The sequence below is a fragment of the Monodon monoceros genome, unplaced genomic scaffold, assembly GCF_005190385.1.
Source record: "Monodon monoceros isolate NGI ecotype Baffin Bay Population unplaced genomic scaffold, NGI_Narwhal_1 Super_Scaffold_22, whole genome shotgun sequence".
Taxonomy (NCBI): domain Eukaryota; kingdom Metazoa; phylum Chordata; class Mammalia; order Artiodactyla; family Monodontidae; genus Monodon; species Monodon monoceros.
In genome coordinates, this window is record NW_021703779.1 from 44,672,218 (window position 1) to 44,682,161 (window position 9,944).

At 39.4% G+C, this 9,944-nt stretch overlaps 1 pseudogene; it reads right to left on the reverse strand.

Moving 5' to 3' along the window:
- Positions 1–315: 315 nt before the first annotated feature.
- On the reverse strand, positions 316–2,794 carry LOC114905794 (annotated as a pseudogene).
- Between the last annotated feature and the right edge of the window lie 7,150 nt (positions 2,795–9,944).

Below are 9,944 nucleotides of genomic sequence, written 5' to 3' on the forward strand. Positions count from 1 at the left end.
TGAGAACTGGGTGATGTAAAAGACGATTTGAAAAAGTAGAGCCACTACTTGCTGATTGGACTGGAAAATTATCATTATCGTTGTACCCAGACAAATGTGTGCTTAGGTTTTTTGTTTTTATTGTCATTATGAGCAAGTCCATTGGAAAACACTGGTGGGGCAGGGGTAGAAACTTGGCGCGACATCACGGGTTCACCAGTCCAGAAACAGACCTCTTTCACACACTGTCTTTGACAAGCACTGAGGTGGTTCCCTCGTGTTTCAGGTGTGTTGCGGGCCCAGTGCCTGCCCCTCTTCGGGAAGAGAGGCAGGGGCTCACTTGTAGACCCACTCTGGACGGCTCTGTGCTCCTTCATGACCCCCTCCCCCCCAATCGCCGCTGTTGAACTCCTCGACGACCACACTGCACACGGTGCTCGCGTCCAGGCAGTGCGTGCCCGCGTCCAGGAAGTGTGAGGCGACGCTGTAAACTCTGGGGTGAGAGACTAACGCGTGGAAACTCTGCACCCTGCACCTGCTGCAGAAGCTGTGCAGAGCTGGGTGGGTGTGGGATTGGTACATCATGATGCTCCTGGCGCCCAGGAAGAGCATGAAGCGCGAGACTGGGACAAGGAAGTGTGGGTGCTGCTTCTTCCTGCACAGCCTGCAGCTGCAAACCAGAACTCACAGGTTTGCAGGGGCCCAGGCTCAAATTTAACCGTGCGGCAGTGGTTCACCCACAGTGTAGTTCACCAGGCCTGGGGACTCGAAGGTGTCCAACAAACTTGGCCGTATGCATGCAGCTGAGGCCTCACAGCTTCCCCAATGTCTCCAGCACTCTGGCTGCGTGCCCAGGTGTATCTCGTTGAGGGGGACAGGGAGGGTGCCGGAGCTTCGGGGCTTGTGGCACACCTTTGGAGCCCGCCTCCCGGGCCCGCTGCCACCAGCGCTTCTGCTGAATCCTTACCAGATCCCACCTGGCCGCCGCTGGCCTCCTCCCCGCGCGTGGCTCCCCACCCGGATTTGGATAGGTGGGCACCACGTGTCCCTGACCGGATGGCTGCACAGGCGGCGGCAGGATCCCCGGTTTCCTTTTGGACCCGCGGCTGAACGTTCGCGCTGCTCCTCACTCTGCCCAAAGTGCCTGCAGCCTTCAAGTGTGTGCCCACGGCCCCTGGTTTCCCAGTAAGTTACTGAGCAGCCTCATTGCATCAGCCTGATTGACCACTTGTGCTGTGAAGAGACCCTTCCCTTGCCCCTATGAAACAGCCTTTACTGGCCTGAAATTCTGGCTGAGCCCATCAGCTGCTGCTTCTCCTAACTACTGTTTTCTATTGTCGATGCAAATCAGCAGCCTAACCTTAAAATATTGAAACACTGAAAATACTGCAGACCTTTTAGCTAGCATGCAGCAGCAGGCAGAACATTTCAAAATAAGCATTGTTCACCTAGTAGAGTCAAACTGAGGCATACAAAAAGACTTTCTGTGTAGTGTGTGAGTAGTTGTGCTAAAGTTGGGAGTAGTAAAGATGATGACCCACAATACTGTGTTACAACACACCAGTGGATCCATAGAGAAACTGGATGTTAACCTCAATATAGGACAAAAAGTCACTTATTTAAGTTCATTCTCTAAGAACAGGAAGTAAAAGAAGAAACAATACATTAATTTGTCCATCTGTACCAAGAACAAATTAACAGCTCTGGGAAGCATAGATAGGAAGCTGAACCGTTCTCTGGAGATTGATGTGATCATTGGGCATGGCCAGAGGAGAGACCCCACAAAATGAACATAGATCCTCTTCCCTGAGGTGTAACAGTTAAACAGTGAGGAGTCTTCAAAAAATTACTTCCTGAATTAAGTAGTGACACCTACACATATTGGCTGCAAGCAGAGATGCACAAATCCACCGGCAATCTAAATTCAGTCATTCTTAACATTTTGTCATATACACATATCTATATGCATGCATATATGTATGTAGTTTTTCAAAAACATTTTTAAGTAAGATACACATATCAGTGCCATTTCGTCTCTCAGTACTTCAGCACTCCTGGCCTAAGAATAAAGACATAATTTATAGCCACAATATCATTATCACACCTATAAGTCAATGATAATTTTCTAATTTCATCTAACTTCCAGTGTAATAGGGAAGACCTTTTGTATTCTATTACAAGTTAATCACTAAAGGGATGTTGTCTATAAAGCTTAAATTATACCTAATGGCCCATCTCTGGGAACCCTGCCTCCCAGGTAATGAGTGTTAAGCTAAAATACCTTCGTTTAGCTCATAGGAAATGTCCTGACCAGGCCCACCTGTGAATGGCTGTGCAAAGGAACAAATTAACACATCCCCTCCGGAGTCTGGCTGGAACCAGGGCTTTACCCCCTCCCCTTTTAGTATAAAAGAAGCCTGAATTTTAACTCAGGGAAGGTGTTTCTTTGGGACACTAGTCCACTATCTTCTTGGTCTGCTGGCTTTCCGAATAAAGCTGCTATTCTTTGCCCCACCCAACAACTCATCTCTCAACTTATTGGCCTGTCGTGTGGTGAGCAGCACAAGCTTGGTCTCAGTAACACCAGTATATATTTTCAATTTCCAAATTGTTTCCTAAATGTGTTTTTAAAATTTCCCCCCTCAACACGGGATCTATTAAAAACCACACATTAAATTTGGTTATGTCTTATTAGTCTGTTTAATCTAGAACAATCTCACCACCCTTTTTTTTCTCCATGATACTGATTTTTTTTTTTTAACAGACCAGGTCAGTTACCTGCTGATTTTACCTGACTGCTTCCTTGTGGTGTCATTTAGATTGTTCTTCTACCCAGTATATTTCCTATACAGCTAAAACTCAGGGCTAAAGGTTTGATTAGATTCAAGTTACACATTTTGGCAAGTATGTTGTTTTGGCAGATGTTGTTGCATACATCATACTGCATCATATCAGAGGTTCATGATGTCAAGTTATCCCAGTAGTAATGATACTAAATGTTATTCTTCATTAAAATGATGATTTCCAGGTTTCTCCATTGTGAAGGTACAGTTTTTACTTTGCAATAAACAAGTAATCTGAGAGGTGTTATTTTGACACTGTGTAACTATCTTGTTCCTTTCCAACCCTTTGCCTAATGGTTTAAGAATCCATTGATAACCTTTGATTGAACCAATTATTTTATTGTTAAATTACAAAATAGTGATTTTCTGATTCTAGATTTCCTTCTACTTTTATTAGCTTTCATTCATCCATAAAGATGATCTTTCTCTCATCAGCTGCAGATGGACTATCTCTCCTTTAAAGGCAGGGTATGTACTTTATTCTTTACTCTGCAAACTGATAATTATAGGTAAAGAGTAGGAGTAATATTCTAATTCAGAAGGATACATGCACCCCAATGTCATAGGAGCACTATTAACAGTAGCCAAGACATGGAAGCAACCTGAATGTCCATCAACAGATGAATGGGTAAAGAAGATGTGGTGTATATATATATACAATAGAATTTTATTTGGCCATAAAAAAGAATGAAATAATACCATTTGCAGCAACATGGATGGACCTAGAGATTATCATACTAAGTGAAGTAAGTCAGACAAAGACAAATATCACATAATATCACTCATATGTGGAATCTAATTTCTAAAAATGATACAAATGAACTTATTTACAAAACAGAAACAGAGTCACAGACACAGAAAACAATCTTATGGTTACCAAAAGGGAAGGGGGAGGAGGGATAAATTAAGAGTTCGGGATTAACAGATACACACCACTATACATAAAATAGATAAACAACAAGGATTTAGTGTATAGCACAGGGAACTATATTCAATATCTTGTAATAATCTATAATGGAAAAGAACCAGAAAATATGTATAAATGAATCACTTTGTTGTACGCTGAAGCTAACACAATATTGTAAATCAACTATTCTTCAATAAAATAAAAATAAATAAAAATTTAAAAAGAGTAGCAGTAATAGTTATCTCCAATTACTGAAAATTATTCCCTCTCTCTGTCTCTTTCTCTCTTTTCCTCTGGGTATTATTTTGGACTCATGGATTTTTATTTACTCAGTAATTTACAGTCAATTTTTTAAAGTTTAAATTGTCCCAACTTTGGCCCATGGGAACCCTTTCAAACCAGCTCCTTCCTGTATCCTTTTGCATTTACCCATTAATCTTTGAGCACTTCCTTGTTTTCCAAATCAACTAGATGCCCCAGGCTCTCCTTGGACTTTTACTATCCTGGCCCTGGAATTACACATTTCTACAAAGAGCTCTGGTTTCTTTTAGTGGAGCATTATATTCAGAACAATGCCTGGATACATCATGGCACACTTTTTACTACTGAACTTTTTATTGTGGTAATTGTAGATATGCATACAGTTGTAATATATAACATGGAAAGATTCCTTGTACCCCTTACCCAATTTCCCCCAATGATAGCATTTTGCAAAACTATAGTATGACAACTAGGATATTTTTATTGATAAAATCCATCAGATTTCCCCAGTTTTATGTATATTCTCTCGTGTGTGTGTGTGTGTGTGTGTATTTATTGATAGTCCTATAGTATAAGCCTGACAGTTGGCTTTTCTTTTTGTAACGCAAGTACCTGACTTAAGCTTTGATTGTCTAGGCATCCACTTCAAAGAAGCATTCACTTCAAAGGTGGCTATCTCAATAAACACAATTGCCACCTATGTGACTACATAAAGAACCTGGCTGAACCCCATAGTCACCCCAAACTCCTTTTAGAGATCTTGGATGATTTTTATAACGGACTGTTTGGGCCGCTTGTCTTTTCTCTTCCCGACCTTTAAATTCCCATTCCTATGTTTTAAATTCACCAATATAAAGTGCGGACAAAAAAATGTTTCTTGCCATTTCAGTAAACAACAAATGTTGCCCACGACCAAGCCATCAGCCACTGCAGCCAACCCCCCCTCCTCTGCAATGGTGCACGCTGAGGGGAATTCAGGATGGAGAAAAACAGGATACTGGCCCTAGATAGTTAAGATGCATATATATCTAAGGAAAAATTTCAGTGACCCCAGTTTCTTGCATCTTCCCCTACATAGAAAAACACTAAAATCAACTTGAGATGTCTGTTTTTGTGATTAGCAGTAATCTTCTGATGATCGACTATATATTTTTTTTTCAGCAAAAACTCCTATATATCCCGGCTCCTCCTTTACCTCTTCAGAACACTCCCTCAGAGTTGAGAGGCTGTCTCCCAGGCAATAGTCCTCAGTAATTTCCCTGAGTAAAACATAACTCATAACTTTTAGGTTGTGTGTTTTTCTTCCAAAGACAAGAGGGAGCCCATAAAACACAAGGCCCCCCACTCTAGACCTCTAAAAGCAGAACCCCAGATCTTGCCCGCTCTCTCTATCTGTGACCTTGCTGTGTGGCCCCAGGTGTGCTATGTCATTTCCAGGACCTGTAAGTAATAAACCTTTTTTTCAAAGTTTCTTGATGGTTATTGCTGAGTGTGTCTTGTGATTATAATAAGAACCACAAGGGCCAGTCCAGCCACAACATTGATTATTGATAGGTTGAGACCAGCACAAAACAAGTTCTATGCAGTTATATCACATATATAGGTAAGTATCCCATCATCACAATTATTAACCACTGGTATGATAAATCTGTTTAATATTTCTAAATTTTGTCATTTCCAAAATTTGATATAAATGAAATCAAACAATATGTAGCTATTTGAGATTGGCTTTTATTCACTCAGCATAATACTCTGGGTAACGTCCAAGTTGTTGGGAGTATCAATAGTTCATTCTTTTTATTGCTGAGCAGTATTTCATGGTGTCTGTTTTATACAGTTTGTTTAAAAATTTACCTGTTGAAAGACATCTGTGATGTTTCCATTTTTTAGTTATCACAAATAAATCTTCTATGGACACTATGTACAGGTTTCTGTATGAACATAAGTTTTCTTTAAGATAAAGAGTTCATTTGCTGGGGTGTATGGTAGTTGTATATTTAGTTTTATAAGAAATGGCCAAACTACTTTCCAGAGTGGCTGTACAATTTTACAATTTTACCAGCAATGCATGTGATCCAATGATGTCTCCATATTCTCCCCGGTGTTTAGTGTTGTCATTAATTTTTATTTTAGCCATTCTGATAGGTGTGTAGTGATATCTCATTGTGGTTTTCACTTGCATCTTCCTCATGGTTAATGATATAGGACATCTTTTCATGTGCTTATATGCCATCTGTGTATCCTCATGTCTTTGTCCATTTTCTAATTGGGTTTGGTTGGGATATTTTTGTTTTGCATTTTTACTGTTGAGTTTTAAGAGTTATTTATATATTCTGGATAGTTTTTTGTTGGATATGTGGTTTACAAATATTTTCTTCTAGTCTGTTCTAATTTTTTCATCCTGTTTACAATGTGCTTTGCAGAGCAAAAGTTTTGGATTTTCATGACATCCAATTTATCAATTTCTCTTTTATTGATCATGACTTGCTGTCAGGCCTCAGAACTCTTTGACCCTAAACCCCAAAGATTTTCTTAAGTTTTGTCCTCAAAGTTTTAAAGTTTTATATTTAAGTCTGTGATTCGCTTTAATTTTTATATAAAGTGTTAGGTTTAGATTAAGGTTTCTTTTTTTTTTGTCTATGGATGTCCAATGACTTCAGCACCATTTCTTTTTTTAGAACTATTTTATTTTATTTTATTAAAAATTTTTTTATTTTTTAGCACCATTTCTTGAAAAGGTTATGAAAAAACTGTTCTTCCTCTATTGAATTGTTCTTGCACCACTGTCAAAAACCAGATGAACATATTTGTGTGGGTCTATTTCTGGGATCTCTATCCTGTTCTATTGATCTGTGTATCTATACTCACACTAATACCACACAGTATTAAGTATTGTAGCTATATAGTGTGGCTTCATATCAGATAGACTAATTCCTTGCACTTTATTCTTCTTTTTCAAGATGATTTATGCTATTCTAAGGCCTGTGCCTTTCCATACAATTTTTTTTTTTGCCACACCGCACAGCATGCAGGATCTTAGTTCCTCAACCAGGGGTTGAACCTGTGCCCCCTGCAGTAGGAGCACAGAGTCTTAACCGCTGGACCACCAGGCAACTCTTCCATACAAATTATTTTCTTCTCCAAAAAAAAGCCTGAGAATTAGATGATTTATTTTCTTATTGTTATTTTTTTAGAACCTGGAGGGAGATGGCTTTTATCTTTTTTATACATCTTTATTAGAGTATAATTGCTTCACAATGCTGTGCTAGTTTCTGTTGTACAACAAAGTGAATCAGCCATATGCATACATATATCCCCACATCCCCTTCTGAATGCTGGAAGTCCAAGATCAGGATGTCAGCATGGTCAGGTTCTGGTTAGAGTTCTCTTCAAGTGCTTACATTGCATCTCCTCAGTGCATGCATGTGAAGGGGCAGGGGGAGATCTCTTCCTCTTCTTTTAAGGCCATGAATCTTACTGGATTAGGACTCTGAATTTTTGAACTCATTTAACTTTAATTACTTCCTAAAAGCCTTATCACCAAATACAGTCACATTGGGGCTTAGGGCTTCAACATATGAATTTGGGTGGGGACACAATTCAGGCCATAGAACTAAGTAATTCATTTTCTTTGGCATAATTGTAAATGGTATTGTATTTTTAATTTGGTTTCCACAGATTCATTGTCAGTATAAAGAAATGGGATAGATTTTAATGCATTGATCTTTTATACTGTGACATGGCTGACCTCACTTATACTAAATAGTAGGACGTTTTTGGTAGATTCCTTGGAATGTTACATGTAGACCATCATGTCATCTGCAAATAGAGACAGTTTTATTTTTCCTTCAAATTTTTATAATTTTTTCTTTATCTTGCCTTATTGCACTACGTAGAATTCCAGTATTATGTTGAATAAAAGTGGTGAGGGCATAAATCTTTGCCTCCTTTTCAATCTTAGAGGGAAAGCATTCAGTCTTTCTTCATTAACTATTTTGTTGGAAGTAGTTTTTTTGTAGATGCTCTTTACCAAGTTCAGGTAATCATCCCCTCTATTCTTAACTTGCTTAGAGGTTTGGTTCTCCCTCAATTTTTTTAAAAATTGAAATTTATTTGACATATAACTGTACATTTCAAGTATACAACATGGTGATTTGATACATTTATATAGTATAATATGACTGCCATTGTAGCAATAGTTAACACCTCTACACCATCACCTAATTATCATTTCTTTTTTGTGGTGGGAATAAATAAGATCTAGTCTCTTAGCAATTTAGATGATTATAACACAATATTGTTGTCTATATTCACTACACTGTAGATTAAATCTCCAAGACTTATTTATCTACTAGTTGCAAGTTTGTACCCTTAAACAACATCTCTCTCATTCTCCCCAATACCCAACCCCTGATAACCAACATTTTGCCCTATGTTTTTATGAGTTTGGCCTTTTTAGATTTCACATGTAAGTGACAGCATACAGCATTTGTCATTGTCTGATTTATCTCACTTAGCATAATGTCCTCAAAGTCCATCCATGTTGTCACAAATGGCAGAATTTTCTTCTTTCTCATTGCTGAATAATATTCCATATTATTATCTGTCCATAGCAGACACACATCTTACATCTTCTTTATCCATTCATCCATTGATGGATACCTAGGTTGTTTCCATATATTGGCTATTGTGAATAATGCTACAATAAAGATGGGAGTACATATATCTCTTTGATATTCTGTTTTCATTTCCTTTGGGTATACAGCCAGAAATGGAATTGCTGGATCATATGGTAGTTCTATGTTTTAAGTTTTTTGAGGATCCTCCAGTAGACAGAACTTAGAGCAGTGCATCTCGTTGTTCATTTGACTTGAAGGAGAGATGGTCAGATATGTGATTATATCCCAATTCAAGGGCTATGGCCAGAGGTTTGGCTGGATGGTCAGGGATTTAGAAAGAACATAGAAAATTGTTGACAAGGAAATTTGGGGAAGAGGTATGTGAATAGACCTCTCTGAATGGGCAAAAAATACAAAATTATTTGTGTCCCTTGTAGATGTCCTCTTAAGGGTGACCTCAGCAAAGGATGATTTTAATAATCCACTGACACATTCTCTAAATACCAGTCAGCATCCTTCACCAGCCACACCACAATCCCTGTCATTGTTTATTGGGCTCATGAACAAAGTGACCATGTTGTGAGGGAAGGACGTTATGCATGGTCCCAGCCACATGCACTTCCACTCACCAAGGCTGACCAGGCTGCAGCCACTGCTGAGTGCTCAATCTGCCAGAAGCAGAGACCAATGGTCCCCAATATGGCACCATTCCCTAGGGTGACCAGTCAGCTACCTGGTGGCAAGTTGATTAAATGGGATCCCTTCTATCATGGGAGGAGCTGTGTTTTGTTCTTACCAGAAGAGGCACTTACTCTGGATATGGATTTACATTCCCTGCATGCGGTGCTTCTCCCAAAACTATCATATGTGGGCTTACAGAATTACTTATCCACTGTCATGGTGTTCTACATAACAGTGCTTGTGCTTCTGATTAAGTTACTAACTTTATAGCAAATGAAGTGCAGCAATGGGCCCATGCTCATGGAATTCACTGGTCTTACCATGTTTCAAACCGTGCTGTTCTATTTTGATAGAACAGTGGAATGACTCAGTTACAACTCCAGCTAAGTGGCAATACATTGCAGAGCTAAGGCAAGTTTCTCAAGAAGGCTGTATATGCTCTGAATAAGAGTCCAATATGTGGTGCTGTTTCTTCCATAGCCAGGATTCATGGGTTCAGGAATCAGGGGGTGGAAATGGGAGTGGCAACACACACTGTTACTCCTAGTGACCCACTAGTAAAATTTTTGCTTCCTGTTCCTGTGACCTTATGCTCAGCTGGCCTAAAGGCCTTAGTTCCAAAGGGAAGAATGCTTCCACCAGGAGACACAACAA